The sequence below is a fragment of the Amia ocellicauda genome, chromosome 2, assembly GCF_036373705.1.
Source record: "Amia ocellicauda isolate fAmiCal2 chromosome 2, fAmiCal2.hap1, whole genome shotgun sequence".
Classification (NCBI taxonomy): Eukaryota; Metazoa; Chordata; class Actinopteri; order Amiiformes; family Amiidae; genus Amia; species Amia ocellicauda.
Genome location: NC_089851.1, coordinates 21,160,127 through 21,180,063, shown reverse-complemented (window position 1 = coordinate 21,180,063; position 19,937 = coordinate 21,160,127). Strand labels below are relative to the sequence as shown.

The following is a 19,937-nucleotide window of genomic DNA, read 5'->3' as shown; positions in this document are numbered from 1 at the left end:
TCTGAGCAATTTTTCTGAGAACGCAAACCACATTTGTGAGCAAAATAGAATTACTACATTGAAACAAGATGCCATTGTTAATATGGTAATACCTTGCCAGCTTTTCATTCTGTTTTCATTACTTGCCCATGTTTGCCATGTTTAGGAAAACTTAATTGAAAACCTAAGACTTATTTACAATACCTTTCATAAAATGCAGTTACAAGAAACAGAGGGGGTGGGAGGTGGGGGTTGGTTGAGGTCCCCACTGATGGACAGATAGACTTAAGTGGTTTTGTTTTAAAGCCAAGACGGCTGTTGCATTTGCTGAGCATTGTGCTTAAAAGCAGGTTTGAGACATAAATCTAATGTTTTTTTAATCTTTTGATTGCTAATATGAATAGCTGCATTCTGACAACTACACATAACCATATGCTTCTTCACCGAGCAATGGGTTTTAGAAAAGATACAATTTACATATAATATGCCAATTCTCAAAACATTGTGGTGAGATGAATGGCATTTGTAATAGCAATAGACACTGCAAGCCGCATGGCCAAACCACTCTTTATATAAAAAAATATAAATTACAACAGCTCTGCCTATTTTGGCAAGAGAAAGGCCTCCCTCATACGATTCATGTTCAAACAACGTGAGTTAAATATATATATACAAAAAAAATTGGTTTCCAAACCTAGGAAACTCGGATCTGTAAAGATATGCTCTTTGTTAAATTCCATGTTTGGTGGTGTGTTTTTCATCTCCCCCCCACCTAAAGTTTAACATACTCCCTAAATTTCATGCAGTGATTTTCCATGTAAAATGGTCAGATCTTGTGTAGCAGCAGTGTATTACTAATCACTACAAGTTTTCTGATTTTTAAATGTTTACTTATTATTATTATTATTATTATTATTATTATTATTATTATTAGTAGTAGTAGTAGTAGTAGTAGTAGTAGTAGTAGTAGTAGTAGTAGTATTTGTTTCTCTAATTGATGGGACGAGTAAGTGCAATAGTTTTGAACAAATACAATAAACTCAATGCCTGGGTCAATGAGAAAGTTGATCTATTGTTTGATGTGTTTCCTCTGGTCCAAATGTATAATCTGGATATTCTCCAATAATTGCAAAGCTGTAAGGAAAGGACGGTATTCAGTTATACGGACTAATGATATAGAACCTTTGTTTATATATATACACTGTGTTCTCTTCAGCCACCCAGACAGTGGGCTAGACTTTTATGCTGGGATACCTGTAGGAAATATGTATATTGAAGAAATAGCCATTGCTGGTTTTTATTCAAAACAGTGTAACCAATCATGCAATGCAACACAGAGTGCTGCATGTGGAGTAACAGCCAATGGGCTGGAGCAAGAAACAGCATCATCAGCCACTGGTCTAGAATAGGAATTAGACAGGAAATAGAGTTTCAGTTTGTCGGGGTCTGAGGAAAAAAGCATTCTGGCTTTAAGGATCTGTGTTACATTTACACATGACAATGTTGGTAGTAGTCTATTATTTGTGTATGTATTTATTTTAAATACTGTATGCCAAAAGTATTTGAACTGCATGAACCCTGTTGCCAAATTCCATTTACTTAAATAGCAGTGAGATATGTCTATTAAGACACTGAGATTATATATATATATATATATATATATATATATATATATATATATATATATATATATATATATATATATAAAATTATTGGTTTCATATCAGGATGGTTTCATATCAATGAGCTAGTTATTGAAAACAGCAGCTTAAAAGGTCTAAAATGAGAATAGCTCAATGGGATCCTACAATCAAAGTGAACCTAACATGGCATTAACTGGTTATTGAAGGATCCCATTGTCTGACTTTGAGTAACATATTTCAGACTAAGGATTAATTCAGCCATATATCCGTGTTAGAAATGTGTTTTCTTGTGTCACTCAAAAAAAGAAAAAACAGCTTGTGATATGAGTTATAGTTTTTCAAAAAATGTAATGAGGTGAGAAACTTCTAAATGTATGTCACCTTTGTTGTGATTAATTTTGCTATGGAAAGTTGTATATAAATATGTAAATATTTTGTAATTTGGAAGGTAAAATTATCATGTGGTTACACAAGAAAATTTTGTGAGGGGAAAATTTCAAAAGGAGTAATTTGCTTAAAACGATGTTTATACATTTAAAAAGTATATATACATAGATTAAAAAAATATTATAATGAACTTCAAAGGGAACTGTTACTGAGTCAACAGAAGTCCCTAATCTAGTTGCTTAAGCCATTGGAATGTTCCCTGTGTGAGTATTTTTAGCTTTCTCTAACAGTTACAGTAAGGGCCTTCAGTCTCCTTCTCGGGTTTCCTGGTTATGTTACCTGGCCTGGTGGCCAGGTTTTATCAATCCCATTGCTTGAAAAAAAAAATCCAATCCCCCAGCTTTTCTGAAATGCACTTTACTAACCACAATATCAAGATCACTTATCAATTATATTGCTTTTTTGATAATATTTAACAAAATGCTTTAGTTCTTCCCTGTTACATATTAAAACACAATGTGGAGTTTTCTCCAGATGCATGTTATTTCACTTTGCTGGTAATCTGATAGCACACTAATATAAAACACCTGTCTCAAAAATTAAATGCAGCATAAAATAATATAAGTGTGTTGTCTGATTGGATATGGTAATTGTACCATTTACCCACAATAAGCATAGGTTCAAACAGGAAAGAAACAAAGTCAAGACACAAAAAGCAGATGTTCCTATAGTTTTATTTAAAAGTATATATATATATATATATATATATATATATATATATATATATATATATATGTGTGTATGTGTGTGTGTGTGTGTGTGTGTGTGTGTGTGTGTGTGTGTGTGCATATGATATAGCTAAAAGACAAATTATATGTTTGCTGTGTATGAAAAATGTCAGTACATTAACTATACATCCTTAAACTTTTTGGTTTGAAATAAATCAAATCCTAAGTTTTAATATCTTTCAATATGAAGAATACAGAATGTAGTTTAGTGCTGGCTTGAGCATTATTTGATAGGCAGCTGCCTTTGACAGAAACCTCCTTCTGTAAACTTCACTTCCATATGGATTGTTCCCCTGATGGTGACCTGATCCATTCTGAGGAAGTGGCCAATGAGGGACAGATCAGATCCGTTAAGGGAAAACAATTAATGACAGGATTCAAGCCAACTTCTCTTCCACGAGTGCAGAATTATACCATATACACCATATCAAACTATGTTTTAAATCTGAAGAAAATGTTTAATTTACACCCTTTGTTCCTCTTGAATTCCTTGGCGAATAAACTATAGTTTCCTGCATTTCCTGCTGTTTTAGCTGAAACATTTTACATGTATAATAAGAGGAAAAGTATACATTCTAGGCTGTTTGTTTTGATGGAGAATACAACATGCAATTTTAAACTTTAATGTTTAAACTATTTTTTTTTAAAGTGGTACATACAAAATGTGCATGTTTGTGTACCTCTATTTTGAATGTGTTTTCTATCTAACCAGAGATTATTAATACAGAATATAATGAATTAAGGAGTTTTAATGATTTAAATCAAACTCCTTTGTGGGGAATGAGGAATTTAACAGAATTGTTAAGGGACTATGAGAATTGCTAACAATATTGTGTTCTAATTGCAGCCACAAGAACCCTTTTGGCAGTCTATATAGCTCTAAATGGAAAAGTGTAATATAAAAAGAGTAATTAAAATCTAAAATAATTTCCCAGTGTATTTAGAATAATTCACTAAAGGTGGTCTGTTCTGTCTTACAGACAGGAGTTTGTAACTGGATACTTTTACATTACTAAGAACATGAAAACATGAAACAAAGTTATTGATCCCAGAATTCACTATAGAAAAGAAATCAAATACCTCCTGGTTTGTTTGAAGTTAAAAATGGTTACAGCAGTGTTTATCAGGAGTACTGTTAGGTCTCTTACATGCCCTTTTCAAACATACATGAAAGGAAGTGTTATTTGTATTGTTAAATTTACATTAAGTCCATCTTAATTGAATCAGCTGCTAAATAGATTTCAGAATAATGGCCTTTACAGAGAAAATTGCAATCATCTTTGGAAGACTGCAGTATAATGGATAAACCTAATTAATTTAATCTTGTTGTGTTCCATTATGGCTGCACTTTATCATTTCCACAGATGGAGCATGAAGAAATTAAGAATGTGATTCTTGCCAAACATCTCTCACAGCCATAGTTTCTTCTGAAGAATTACTATTAAGACCCTCTGGCTAAAAACAGTATGTGTCAGTTATCGTTAAATAAATATATAAATGAATAAATGACGATTAAAGTTAACAGTGTATTGTTCTTATTACGATTTTTTTAATACATAAATTATACTTTTAAAGTTGTTTACTTTTATTATCATAGTCATTGTTAACATGACATCCTATAGAGAAAATGTAACTTTCAGATATTGCACCACCAGTAAAGTATAACTGAAACTGCAGCACACATTTTATTTTATCTATGTATTTGTATCAATGTGTCTTGAAATGGTTGTGTCACCTTTTGAGAGACATACACTGACAATAGTATATATTTTTGTCATGTGTAAAATAATATGATATATTTGCATAAGCCCTTGTAATGAATATCAACCCCCAGATATCTTTTAGCTCACAGTTGTGCTTACATTAATTGCTTTTGTTACTTTTTGGTTACCAATTTTACTATTTACTTTCCTGCAAGTGTGTCTATATATAAGTATGTGTTTATACAGTTGTATTGTGGTAAAATGTTTATTAATAAATACGAAAGACACTACATGTGCATTATATATCCTAATCTGTGTCCTTATTTAGACAATGTACAGAAGCAATGAAAAGGTCAACACAATAGTTGTATAAATATAGTGATACATTTCATCCATCCATCCATCCATTTTCAATAAGGGCTTCATCCAGAACAGGGTCATGTGAACCTAAACCAGGGCAAACACGGGGCGCAGGACCTGGCCGGTTCGCCAGTACATTGCATGATACATTTTATTCAAAGCAAAGCATTGATGGATGAGCGACAGCCAAATGACATATGAGAACATAAGCGTACAATAAGTGCAATAAGGGGACAGTGGTTTGAATCTGCACATAGGCCAGTCCCTAATTATCATACACCGCTCCTTTAGTTCTGCGATACACTGGTGGATCAAGAATATCTAAGATTTGTCTAACAATTATTCTCATAGAATCTGCAAACCCTTTGATCTCATCTAGTCATTTTTGGGGACATTTTCTACATTCTTGTTTTAGTCTCAGGGGATCCTGGACAGTATTTTATTGGTCCATCAGTGATCTATATTCCATCCACTACAAAATGAACTAATATGAACCAACCTCTTTAACCTGATTAATGTAATGATTTTTAAATTTAATGGGAAAATCGTTTTTTATTTCACTTTTTATCAAACAGATACTAAACAAATATTATAATATTGCTTAGACTACATTCTGCATATATTAAACTTATTATACTATATTGCAAAGGTAGATTAATTCATATTGAAAATAGCTTTAAATGCACGACCACCATGAAATAGACATCCAAAACGATACGTACTTTCTTCATTGTAAAAATCAAAGAAAGCAGAAATATATTGAAAAAACTTTGACTAGACATCCCATAAATACATTAGGTGCAGGAGAAAATTGCCTCATTATACTAATGGAATGATTCACCATCCATTTTTAAACTCTAGCAATGCTCAAGTCCAGTGTCATTATTCGAGTCTGATTTCACCTCGAGGTTCAACATTGATTTTGAAATCCAGGACATTTTCATAGTCACTTCCACATCATTATTCAATGTGATTTCACTGTTATTTCAATGTATTTTGGACTGTGTAGTTTGGGAAATGTTAGAAATATTATTTGTTTGACCAGTGGTGACTTATCCTCTTCCTAAAGCCTCACAACCCTGCATGTTTAAAATGTCGTCCTACATCATCAATCACTGAATACCTCCAACAAATTTTATTTTTACCTAATTAAGCCTAATAATTGAGTCAATGAATACAGCACCAGGGTTGACCTGCTACTAATAATGTATGACTGGGGAGCACCTTAAGGACTGAAAAGTGCAACCCATACTTAGCCCTGTTGTATAACGCTTCTGAATATGATAAGACAAATATTTGACAGCACACAAGAGAAATATTGTGTTATTATTGTTAATGTTATTCAATTAAATATATATACTCTTTACAATTGTACATATTTGCAAAAAACAAAACAAAACAAAAAAACAGATGTACTCAACCCATTGACGTATAAAGATAATTTTTATTCACCACTAGAGGGGAATATTTCATCCATTTTAGCTGGAAATCGGAAATAATGCAAGGAAGTGTCTTGGTTGGAAAAAGAATAGTATGAAGTCATAATCAAATGATAGCCCTAGCATCGAAGGTTAACAGTAAATATGAAAAACTTGAATTGTAGACGTCACATACATAGTCCATGACTACTGTAATATCAAGTTACAGCAAGCGCGTTTTGACACAGATGGTCTCTAATAAGATGACCTCCTTCTAGATCTCTTACAAGAGTAATTGGTGGGGTGAAAATGTGAATTAAAATTGAAAACACTGTTGTATGAGGTCTATTTTAGTAAAATGAGATATCCATATACTGTAATTTGTAAATACATTATTACATGTATTTCTAAATCAAGATCATTCATATCAAGACCACAGTATGAGCAATCAACAATACATGCAAGTGTCCCATTTTCAATGATTAAAGAAATCAATGTGGCGATTTACTACTAAGGAATTGAAAAATATAGCAATAGACCAGTATATAAATAGAGCAATGTGATGTACTGTAGAGCATAAATAAAAAAGTTTTTATTTTATTTTTGGGATATTTTGTCTAACCCCATTGTGACACAAAAGGGTGATTTTAAGGAAAGTACATTATTATTATTATTATTATTATTATTATTATTATTATTATTATTATTATTATTATTGAACGTAATGAACGTTGAATTTGTAATTGTATATATATAAACAAAATGACTGATGAATCTAAACGTATTTCTATTGCCTCCTGGATTTAAACGTGTGATTGTCTTGGACTGTTGTATGCTGCAGTATGTTCTATCCCATACATTTCTGTTGCCGGGTTAAGTATGCTCTACAATATATAATAATGTAACCCATTATCTGATGAAAGTGATTGAAAATAAACTCCAAAGTATCAAGTGAACCTCAAAATCTTCACAGGGTTTGAACTAAATATTAAAAAATAAGTAACTTAAAACGAATAAATATATAAGACAACACTAATAGTCTGCGATGCATTCAATTCGGTTATGCTGGGGGCAACATTTAAAAGTTTTCACTTTATAGAGAGAATAGTAGAATAACATATATGTTCGCTTGCACGTTTGTAGCTGTACGTTTTTCATGAACACATCTCTTCTGGATACAATTAAACAGAAGTAGCATTTTAAAGTGCCTTTTATAGAAATGCTAAATTATTGCGAATAAATATTCCTCCTACAGGCACTAACAATGAATTAATGTAACACTAACTTTATTATTATTATTGTTATTATTATTATTATTATTATTATATATAATGTAGGCTACTGCTTGTAGAAAATATTTGTAATTTCAACATAAAATAATAGGAATATGATTTTGTAAATAAATTAACTTTTAATAATAATAATGATAACAATAATGCCAATCGAATAAAGAACGGCTTTAAAATGCAAATAATAATCTGAACATTATGTGGGCTATAGTATCACCTTAGAGTGCCATGCTTACAATTTGCAAACGATCTGCAAAATTTGCACAACAAAATAAAATCATGATTTCTATTATTGTAACTGAATCATGACATCTATTTTGTAATAGTATGCAGTAGTTCTTTCAGCGGCATGTATAGCATGTATTGTACAGGTCTTCAGTCTGCAGAGGTGAAACTACTACTGAGAATGGAGTTGTTATTGAGTTGTTTTTTATATTCCTGTTGACAACGAACTACATGCTGGCAAAACTGCACCTGACAGAAACATTTCACCATGTGAAGGGTCGGCCATGCCCCCGTTTTCCCTCTGAGCATCAGCATCACCAGTGACTTTAGACGGGTTGAGTAACTTTCCAACAAGCCAAAGCCAGGAATATTATTAAATGAAAGGACGTATTAATTTTCCAGGGTTAATAATACAATATTAACTTATGTAGAATTTTTTAATTGTATGTGCATAATCATATATCACTATATGCGTGTATGTTGTTTCTCCGTTCATTAGACGTGTTTTTGGTTGAAATCAGATCAGCGGAGATGACCTGGTGCCGTGTGACCCTCGATTCACACTCCCCCACCAGCAGCTCTGCTTTTTTTTTTTTAAGAAACACAAGATTTGGTTTGTGCACATATATGAATGTGAATGCGATGCCGATCACAGCAGCATACGTTTTAATACTAGCACTTCGGTCTGCTTCTCGTTTTTCACATCAAATGTATATTTCTTGGTTTTATCCTGTTTCTACATTCCTACTTTCCCAGAGACGTTTCCTGGACAGTAAAGCTCATCGAAATACTGCCAATCGATTTGCATCTTTGCCTCCTATATAATTGAAAGCAGGTGCCCAGTTTAGATTTGCTGTAACATTTTCTAGCACTTATTGCAATCTGGATGCTGTGCTGCAGAAAACGTGCGCTGAGGATGTATAACAAAACAAAGGTGTGATTTTGAGCACAGCAAGCAAGAGCATGTTCACTTCTGATTTTATTTAGCTATTGTGGATTGGTGTGTTTTGTGTCTCGAAAATAACCTGTGGCATAATCACATATGTTTTGCTCACATTAATTCACCTCTTATATATAGCTTCACCTTCAATAATATATTTACAATAATATATTCATATAAGGTTTCATATGTAGGCTATATAATGTAATATATTTTATGTTTACGCGTGAAGATAGTGCTACTTTTAAAGTATATTAAAAAATCAGGTTACATTTATTGGAAATCCATCTCTACATATTCAAGCAATCCAGCCCTTTTTAACAAACACTCAGATAGGTTACACACATGCATACACGTGTGTGTGTGTGTGTGTGTGTGTGTGTGTGTGTTTATAACCTTTAACCAGATTCAGACCATAGAGCCTATATATAGTTGACTGTCCGCCGACAACAAATGAAAAGAAAAGCTATCAGCGTTTATTAACAAACAACAGCAGAAAGAAAAACGAACAAACAAACAAAAGCCATTGCAGGCTGAAAATCTTTATTCAAATATGAGATTTTGAATGTCACTCTTCCGACTATTCGGATGAGTTAAAAGTGGAAACGGTGGATGTATTTTCAGCCCAACCTGCGGTGTCCTACAGTGCACACACTTGTCCTGTTTCACAACTACCAAACACACCTGAACAAAAAACATAACAGTGATCCGATCTGCGTTTTATTCCTCTATTTCATTTGGAAGTTGGCTGCGCTTGACCTGAGCCCGACGCAACTGACAGCGTGCATTGCGCATCTCGGCCCCTCCATGTGCACATCTGCGAAATATATGCCATCGAAGTGTTGGCTGTATAATACGTAGAATATACTGAAGCATGCAAACACAGTGGCGAGCCGGTCGGAAAACACACTTCCCGGCCGTCCTGCGCGCATTTGCAGGAATAAGAGCCGCGTCTGTGGCGGAGCCCTGCGCGCATGCGGGCAGCAGGACCGAGAGGCGCGCCGACCGGCTCTCCCTCCAGCAACTCCGGCAGCATCTCATCGCACCCGCTCCCTGCTGTTCTCCGTGTCCACTGCCAACAAAACACACCTTTGACTCGTCTCAAGCCGGAGGACATATTTACCGTGGTTAGTTAACAGTCTGGACTGGGGTGGCCCATTGAGTGAGTATACTCTTTTCGTCGTCGGTCCCCTCCTGTCCTACTCCTATCCCCTCTGTGTGGAGAGCCGTGGCGCAGGGCAGGGAGCCTGTCCTGGCTGCTGCTATAACCTAATGCCGAGACTGTTGTGAAATGAAATCTGTCACGTCTGCCCCCCACACAGTCGGTCCTGACAGCTCGGTGACTCGGTGTCCCGTGTTTCAATATGTAACCGTGGCTCCAATAAACAGCATCATGTTTAGCACGAAGAAACCCCGGGACAGATATCAACACGTGTATCGAGCCCCGGGCTTCACCCACATGGGGGTCTTCACAGATCTGTCACCGGGCCTGCTTCTGCCCGCTCAGGGGCGGAGACAGGGTCGTCGTTCAGGCATTTGTCCTTTTTACCTCAATTGGGAAATTGCACAGTGGGTTGCACACGGATACTAAAAATGCCCCATGTTTGTTTATTGAAGTCTTTATTTACCCGTTGTGTAGATTGTAGGGCTCTAACGACAGGATGAAGAGTTGCGTTTAATTGGGCTTAATTGCAGGCCTAATGGGTGTGTGCGTGACCTGGGGACACTTTATTGTCGTCCCACTTTAGTCTTGTTCAGAAATGGCACTGCTGTGTTACACGAGGTTTCATCTTGTGTCAGAATTATAAATACAAGTACGCTAGATTTGACCTTTTCTCATTATTATTATTATTATTATTAAAAACATTAAAAACAGTAAGCCTAACACAAGTGACATTAATTCTCTTTCGACGAGTTTCCTTGTCTTTCATCCTTATTTATGTATTGATTGATTTGTTATTGTGACTTTGACTGTTATTGACTCTATATATATATATATATATATATATATATATATATATATTACCATGCATGTAAACTTTGTTGTAAAAGTTACAGGCCACTGAAAGTAAAACGATGTCTTAATCGACTATTTCGTACTTTGTTATCGTCATCACTACCATCATCATTATTATTACTATAAATGTCATTATTATTATTAGGCAAACTGTAATTTATTGTGGTTTCATTTATTAAGTTCGTGCAACCAGTCCAGATAATTGTTCATTTTGTACTTTCTTGATACAGTAGCTGCTATTGATAACCGATGCACGGGAGATGAATGAAATCATAATATAAAGTTAAATCTTAATTTGCATTATGGATTGTGTAACAGTTGTAGTGTTTCATGAGAACCCTGCTGTAGTTTCTTTGTACACACTACTGAATTAGAGAAGTTGCCATTTCTATTTACTCTGGGGAATTGCGTCCTGGTTATATAAACTTAGGTTTGTTGTAAATAGGCATATTAAGACATCAATGTATACATTAACAAAAATAATTAACAATTGAACTGCTAGACATGGTGATTGATGAGCACCAATTGAATGCATTTCAATCCACTGATATAATAATCCAGCCAGCTTGCTTTCTTACTTTTTTATGATTTCCCTATCACAGTTGGAAATGTCTCATATAATAATAATAATTATAATAATAATACATTTCAGATAAATGTTTTAAAAAGGGCCAAACTATGCTCCTTCTGGTTTTTACATGCTGTTGTTTGCACAGATGATTATTTTTTGGTACAGATCTTAATTGATGAGTGACAGTACCTCATGTCTTGTGGAACTGGCTCACATTTGTGCTCTCCTTTACCTCAAGCTGAAAATACATTTATATTACACAAATATAAATTGTTCTGAAACCAATGCACGAACATGAGAAGCATGTAAAGGTTTGACTGTACGTCCTGTAAACCCAGGTTATGACTCAATGTGTTTAATAAGAATGTCGGAAGGGGATGAAAACCTCTGCAGCAACTAAGATTCTAAATCCAAAAACATAAGAAATAAATGTATTGGCATACTGTGTAATGCACGTAATACATAGGCTACAGAACTGTGACCTACTCTTACTTACAGTCTTAGTATAATAACATCCTTAGCCTAAGGGTAGCAATCTGGAAGTTTTGTGGATTTTCTCTTTTATCCTAACTCAATCTGCAATCATATTTCTTTGTTTTTATTTCCTTTTAGCATTATAGTTCAGCAGACATTGATGGATCACATGGAGAAATTGAACTTTTTAAAAACGTATAGTTGTATTCACAGAGTATGACATAGGCCATAAATATGTTCTAGCTGATTATTGTGCTTTGTTGATCACATGTATGAGCATCATGACTGACATTAGGCTTCAAACAGAATGTATACATATGCCATCCCCAGAAATAAACAGACATACAAGAAAAAAAACTGTTCATTACAATTCTACTTTAATGTATTCAATTTGGTCTTTTTAAATTAGATTAATGTTTAAGATTCACTGTGTGTTGTTTTTAAGTTGAACCCTCATCTGAATATACATGTCCACACAAGGAAAGCTAGGGAAGCAAAGCAGTCACGTCAGACTCTTCCAAACTAATTAGTACAACTGTGTGGCTGGTTTTGTTTCATATGTGCAGGAGTGTGAAATAGTCCTGATCACCAAGAAAGAGCACATAACCAAAATCTTCATCGGAGGGATCTTCAAGACTTAAGTGAGCAATCTGTAAGTAAAGCACATTCTGATGGATTACTCAATTTATTGTTAAGTGTAGACCTATCTATATTTGTGTTATGTTGGGCTGTAATCTGTCCTGCGTAGCTGAGGTGTTCCTGATAGTTAGTGTTGCAAGGTAGGAAAGCTGTAAGAGAGCTAAGAGGAAATACAAATATATATTTATGAGGGGACAAAATGCAAAATTCCTGCAGCATAAGAATACAGTGAAAGTATCATTGAGAGACAGAATTTCAGAAAGATGGATGTGATCTAAGGATCGTGTTTGTGTCACAGAGTTTCAGACTGCTAAAACAGCAGGGAAGTTTTTCAAAGCGACAAGGTGTGCAGTGCAGGTATAGAACACACATTCAGTGAGTTTTGCTGGGGCGATCATGTGATTTTTAAGCAAAAAAGAAAAGGAGAGCCATAGGAATTGCACCTGGGCAGAAGGACCTCAGGGTATACAGCTGCACAACTCAATTTATGGTTCCAATCCCAATGAACCAGAAATGTAATTGATTTACCTCTTAGTGGATGTCCAAGATTTAACACCCACAGTCAGGGTAAACGGCTGGTCAGTAAGATATAGATTTAAAAATGTAGCTCAGCTATGACAACAGATTTTTGGAGGGTTAAGCATGAATCTTCAAGGAGCATGGCACCTTTTCTACTTAGTAGTTAGCAATTAGTTATATGTGCTGAGAGAAGGATGGCAGATTAAATTTGAGGCAGTTTGCTTAAATTACATGTATAACTGCCAGTGGCCAATCTATCTACTATTTAGTGTGTATTAACGATATATATGTGATACCCTATTGAAGATTCCCATATAAAGATAGTTTTCATTTCATAAGTTAATTTTGACAGGTGTTCCACTCCTATACATCACAGGCAAATCAACAGTATAGAGTAGTCCAGCATATCAGTTGTTGGTAGTGCTGATTTTAGTGAACAGTAATTAAAGTACCTGTGAAATACTGTGCCTGAAACTGTAGTTCAAGAGCACCATAAATCAATGAGATTTTGTCATATTAACTTAAATACTAGTTTGGAAACTACAGCATACAATTATCAATGCTTTGAACTTTTTATTTATATAATTATTTACATAATTCTGTTGCTTCTTCTGCAACTTTAAGATACACCACTCTTATTATACCACTTTCTTCTGCTTCTTCACCTTAAGATCTAATGCATTAGTGAAAGTACAACCTGTGAGGAAAACCTCTGTATTTCTTTTTTAACCTACCTTAAGAAATAAAACCTACAAATGATGAGGTAACATTTTGAGATATTTTCTTTCTAATTCTGAATTTAATTAATTTGCAATTCCAGAAATATTGTTGTAGTTCCAGGCTACATTAGATGGTCTGCTTGTATTAGGTTTCTATTTTTCCCTCTGTCTTTAGGGGTGATGAAGTAATAAAGGGGTGGGATTAGGACTTGTTTTCAGAGCACTGTGTATTTTGGAGATGGATGGTAAATTGGTGAATTGTGTAAAGCAAAAATCCAGACACCTGCAACATTCCTACATTTGTGAGTACAGTAAAATCAATCTGGAGAATGCTGGAAAATCTCTACCGAATTCTATATATCTTCTGAGCTTTTCACATTACATTTATAATTTGTTACAGTGCTCAGCAGAGGCCATCCTTTAAAATTGTGACATTGAACATAGCAGCAGGGTAGCTTTTCCTTTAAAAAAACAAAACATTGTCGGCGTATGAAGTTCTTGCATGGCCCATTGTGTGATCCGTTTAATTATGTTTCTTTGCAGTCTTTAAGAATTTTAAGTTTCTGATTTTGTTACAGGTTTGTTCTCCCTATCGAGATAATCAACAAAAGAAATATTTCTGTAAAATGAATAGGAGAATGGTCACAGACATCTGACCAATACGATACCATGTGTTACTACAATCCTGTTGTCAAATTGTATTTGTGTATTGGAAACGTTTTCACTTAATTGAATATTAAACTGCACAGATATCCAAACAGTTTGGCCTGGTAAACCATCTATCTCACTCCTATACTGTAGTGTAAAGATTGAAAGGATTACATAATTCTTACATTAAGAACTTCAGAAATATAATATATTACTCCACCAGCCCAATCCAAGCAATTTACTTTGGATGTAGCCTAGTTAAAAATAAAGTTAAGGCCTTGTGACCCAGATGGGCTGAAAATTGTACACATCATCATCAAAGCTTTCAATATTTTCTAAACGTGGTACACTATTCAGCAACCTGACTTTGTGTTTCATGTCTAGTTAATTAATCGAATAACATTTGTTAATCAAAATATGACGTGTATCTCCTGAAAGGATACTTTATCACTGTATAAAATGTATCAAGGTTACAATTCTTTGCTGTGCAACAAGATATTTATAAAGTGTAAATTCAAGGATTCTGTTACATTGGACTGATACAATAACTTGGCATAGCAGTGATCATTTTCATCATGAAATGACTGTAGCTAAGTCTTATTGGTGAGTGTGGTTGCGTTTAGTTTTCTGTACAACACTGACAGTGCTCTGTCTGTGATTGAGAGGGTCACCTCAGGCATTCCCTTTCATTGTTGGAGAAATACATGGATGAGTTGTTGGGGCAGGTGCGCTCACTTGATGTCTACAATCGCATTCAGCCCTTCTTCTGTTGAGAAGCTGCGACTACAAGTGAGGGGTTTGATGTCTAAAGAAGTGTGGTTCAAGATGAAAGTGTGAAGATCTCTTTCACAATCAGTGTGCTGAGGGAGTCTTCTTGCATTACTCTTCCCACTAGAACAATACAAATTGAGATAAACTGTTGATGACCATAGTACATCAAAACATATTAGAAGCTTCTTCTGATAAAACACTATGAAATGTTCTATCAATTATTATAATCTTAAAATTTAATTGTTTTTGTCATATGGGCTTAAAAGGAACAGCACCCTTGAAAAGCCTAATAGCACGTGTGGCTTTAAAGCAGAATAATTACTGAATTTGTTCTACCAACAATAATAAACATGGTCTAAGTTGTAAAAAATAATGTATTTTATTTATTATAAAGATATTACATGTTTACATTAACTCGATATAACATTATTGAGGTTAATTTCCCATGGACCACTGTTGTCCTTAATAAGCCCACTAAGCCCAGAACCCATTGTACCTCATATTAAAAAAGCCTTAAATGAATTAATATTACTCAGAATAGATCCATTTCATTCATGAACTTAACTACTTACCTTATTTTCGTTATGGGGTCAAAATGGGTAGGTGAAGGAAAACTTATAGGGACTGCAATAACATGATGGAAGCTTGCTGTGAATTTTGTGCGGATCACAGATGGACAGAGAAGAATCATTTTGAGACTATTTAGAGAAGCTGTTTTTGTCAAAGATCTTTGACATATGACTGCCAGGAGTTTACATTTTTGACACTCATGCCTCAGATATTTACCTGGCACTTGCAACCAAAGCCAGAGAAAATGGGGTTGTGTTTCTCCGGCTCCTATCTCACCTCACCCACATCCTCCAGCCACTGGACAAGACAGTGTTTGGTGAAGTCAAAAGTAAGGATGCACCCACATGAAAATTCTGGGCCAATACCGATATCCGATATTTTCCTATTTATTGAGAGCAGGTCGAGGGGGAACTGCATTGCAGTTTGCGTGCGTCATTCATAATTTTTTTAAAGTACACGAGTAGAATAGAACAAATCAGAAAGCGTAGACGCAATAAAAGCCGATAAATATCGGTCAGAAATATCGGCCATTTTAAAGCAATCAGCCAATAGCCGATATAATAATTTTTTGCCATAACGTCCCACTACCGATCGGTGGCCGATTGATCAATGCATCCCTTTGTAAAATGCTTTGTAGATTGCCTTTTGAAGAGGATTACCTAAAAGTACTTTGTTGTGTCAAGACAACAAAACTGCCTTGGAGAGCTCTGTGAGTGGTGATTGGTGTCAGTGAACCTGTGCACCAGTGAAGACTAGCGTAGCATGACTGCCATCCACCATTGCTCAGTGCTTGGAAACTCATGGACTGAACAAAAGCTGAACTTACAGACACATCACTATCCATGTCAGAGTGTTTGTGTTTACATTTCATCTTTGGTTCTGCATTACTTATTTATTAATGATATGTGTATATATATATCTATATTTGTCCAATCATTTTGGTTTTATTTTTCAACCACAGCAAATTGTTCACAATTAAAGAACAGTTTTTTTTTGAGTAATGGTGTAAACTGCTTTATTTATATACTTGAATGGATAGTTTGCTTGGTAGATATATACTTGGGGCCTAGCTCTACACTGAGGATAATTGTTTTTATACACTAAGCCAGTGTTCCTTGTTTTATGTCCTATGTCCCTCAGAGACCCAGGGTGTGGCTTCTCAACTTCTTCTTTATAACCCATACACTATGTGTTTCTAACACATGTATTATTTATATGAGTTGTATAGTATGCTTGTACCTTTGAGCCCCATTACATAACAAGTTCACTAATTTTCAAAGTTCCAGTGAATAATGATGACGAGATTAGAGGGCTATTTACATGCACCATGTGGCCCGACATAAAATCACAGTTACTTATGTGGCCCTGCACAGTATTTTAGTAGTGAACATTGAGAGAGCACTAAGCAGTGATTTATACGGAAGTGAAAGTTCACAGCATTGGGATAGACTTTTCCAATATTTTTTTAATAGCTTAATTTGCCTATTCAGGGTTTTGCCTTTATTAATCTTGCTCTAAATAAGTACAAAGTTCTGTGTGTCTAGTGGATTTCCAATAAAGAAATGGATACTGCATTTCATTTGCACTAAATGTTAGCTTAAAACAAAGATTATTTTTACTTGTCATCTGACAGTTGGATATAATTGTATTTTTATTTAATTATATAAGATGAAAGATAGTTGTATCATTTGTGCATACCTTATGTGTGCTTTTACCAGCAGATCAAGATGTACTCTTACCAGAAGCCAGCAACAAAGCTTTGTGGAATACAAAAAATATGAATTACAGATTCATTGTGTTTCATGAACTATTCAATCACAGCAGTCATGCCCTCTTTATGACAGTCATACCAAGAACATACAGTGTATTTCTGGGACCTGGGAAGCACATGTGAAATCCTACAAGTGGTAAACATTACAAATGACACTTTTATTATCAATATTCATTACAATATAAATCTTCTGCTTTTGAAGTGTATTTTTTATAAGGATGATCTCATTTGAATTGTACTTTATAATGTATTTTTTTATTTGGCATTATGGAAATTATGTCTGAAGAGTAAGTCATTCAGAGGGCACAATAAAACTGATGGGAAAGTGTGTGGATAACCAAAGATGCAGGATGACAAATCTGGGATGCGAATGAAGGGATAAGTAGAAAGTTATTGTAGCGAGAGACTCATAAAGTATGGCTAAGATTAACTTTGTGCCTTATAGTTAAACATTCATCCTTGTTTTAGTGAAAGATAACTCAGATGTTTCAAATATTCCAAACCTAGGAAACATTATAGAGAGGTAAGGACCATATGTTAAAAGGGTATGATATTTTCCTTTATCTGATAGTATGCAATATATATTATGATAATGTTCAAACTTGGCATTATAGTGTGGGTTGAGCTGTCTGATCAAACATTTTAGTTTATATTTTTTAAATGCCATGGTTGAATAAGGGTATAATATGATAGGTATAAAGAGAGCTGTGGTTTATATACAAAATAAATTATCAGAGCATAGTAACACAGACCTGAACATTCTCATTAAACTTAAAATGCAGGATACAATACCTCATAGTGAATTAAATAACTAATACCGAAACTGCATCAGTTGGATGGTGACATCCACATTAGACATTTTTTTCTTCAGTTATACTGGGACCCTTCTTATAATTAATTATTCAATTAAACTTGTTTTTATCCATGGCTGATGATTTGTGAAAGATTTCTGTTTTTTCATGTGTTGCTGTCTTTCGGGCAGAATTCATTCAGATTATCTCATGACACTGGCCTAAATCAAAAGCTATCAGCACCTTGCAAGTGAGGTAAAACATATCTGAATGTAATGGCACAGAAGATATATCCTGGTCTGTTTGCAAAGACTAAACACATACTTACAGTGTAGTTATAACTTATGTATTCATCAGTATAAGTTAAGGACATTGTTAAATAAAACTTTATCTTGAATGAAATAGAAGTTGTAGCTTTTGTTGTTTTACACTGGAGTTAGGGAAATTTGAGCTTTGCTGTATAATTCAGTCACACCGGCTGGGAACAGCGGATACAGACTAACAGACTTCAGGTTATGCGTGGCATTCCAATATTACTGAACATATTTCATGGCAATTTAACATGTTGGTATTATAATTTAATTTAAATGCGGAACATTTATGATTGTGGCTATGGTGAATGAGTAAAAAATCTATTGAAACAATTACTAAACAAATGATAAAACTGGGCTTGTTCGCTTGGCCTTTCAACAATAGTTCACTTCACGTTTCTGTTCTTACTACATTAAGCTGCCAATGCTGTTGCTGGTTGTTCTTACTGATTCATTCAGCGTAGATGTGGATGTGTTTTCTGAAGAGAAAGACACCAAACAACAAACTTGAGAAAGGACTCGCCAAGGCAGAATTAGGGAAACAGGTGGAAAATAACTGCAGCAGGAATCTTTTCAGATGCTACATTATTTCTGTATTTGTGATAGAATCCTCATTTAAAATAGTATAGATGCTGGAACTATAAATTAAACTGGAAGGTAATCTTAGATGATGGAACAATAGAAAATATCACAGAGTACACATTCTGTAAGAGGATACTCAACATGTACAGAATGCAATGGCAGGGAAATACAGATTGCATAAACTGCTCTCTTTAACGTGGTATTTTTCCATCATTCTTTACGAAGATAATTATTTAATTGCCCTGGAGTCATGTCTTCTTTGCCAAAAATACATTAATCTTCATGGAAAGTAAAAAAGAAAAAATGGTTTCCATGAGGATATATTATTTGGGTTTTGCATGGATAGGTACAATATTTCCAACGTGTAACACACAAAGAATTTTTCATTGACTTTCCAAGAGACCATTAATAATGTAAATCATCCTAGTAATGTGTTCTGCATGGTATCTGTGCATCAGGGTTTTAGGAACTCAACACACACGTGAGTGTGCATAAGATAATTAGAGCCACATTACTATTATGCGCAGTGCTTGTATTTGAAATTTAACACAGTTTAGCATACAGTAAACTACTAAAACAACAGAGAGATAATTGGTGATTTAATGAATACAGTAATAGGAGAACCAAAGGCGAAACAGATGACATAGACACAAGTATTCCTCTCTGGATAGAGTTCATCATTCAGTTCTATGTACTGGACAGTGCTCATGGCCATACCAGTGGAAATGTCAGAGGTAACAGAGTCTGTTACTCTGCCTTACATTGTTTGCCTTTAAGTCATCATGTGGAGGGAACAGACCCCTGAAGTGGTGCTAAATCAGT

The 19,937-nt window shown here is 34.7% G+C and overlaps 1 protein-coding gene and 1 long non-coding RNA gene across 4 annotated transcripts in view; one reads left to right on the top strand and one right to left on the bottom strand.

The window, feature by feature from the left end:
• The window catches only part of LOC136767206 (uncharacterized), a 36,339-nt gene extending 26,171 nt beyond the window's left edge, over window positions 1–10,168 (bottom strand). For both annotated transcript variants that reach the window (XR_010821820.1, XR_010821819.1), the window contains exon 1: window positions 9,856–10,168. This is a non-coding gene — a long non-coding RNA (uncharacterized LOC136767206). The remainder of the gene's footprint in view (window positions 1–9,855) is intronic.
• Window positions 9,745–19,937, top strand: part of eya1 (EYA transcriptional coactivator and phosphatase 1) — a 100,140-nt gene continuing 89,947 nt past the window's right edge. For both annotated transcript variants that reach the window (XM_066721005.1, XM_066720999.1), the window contains exon 1: window positions 9,745–9,894. The gene's annotated coding sequence lies outside the window, so the exon portion shown is untranslated. The remainder of the gene's footprint in view (window positions 9,895–19,937) is intronic.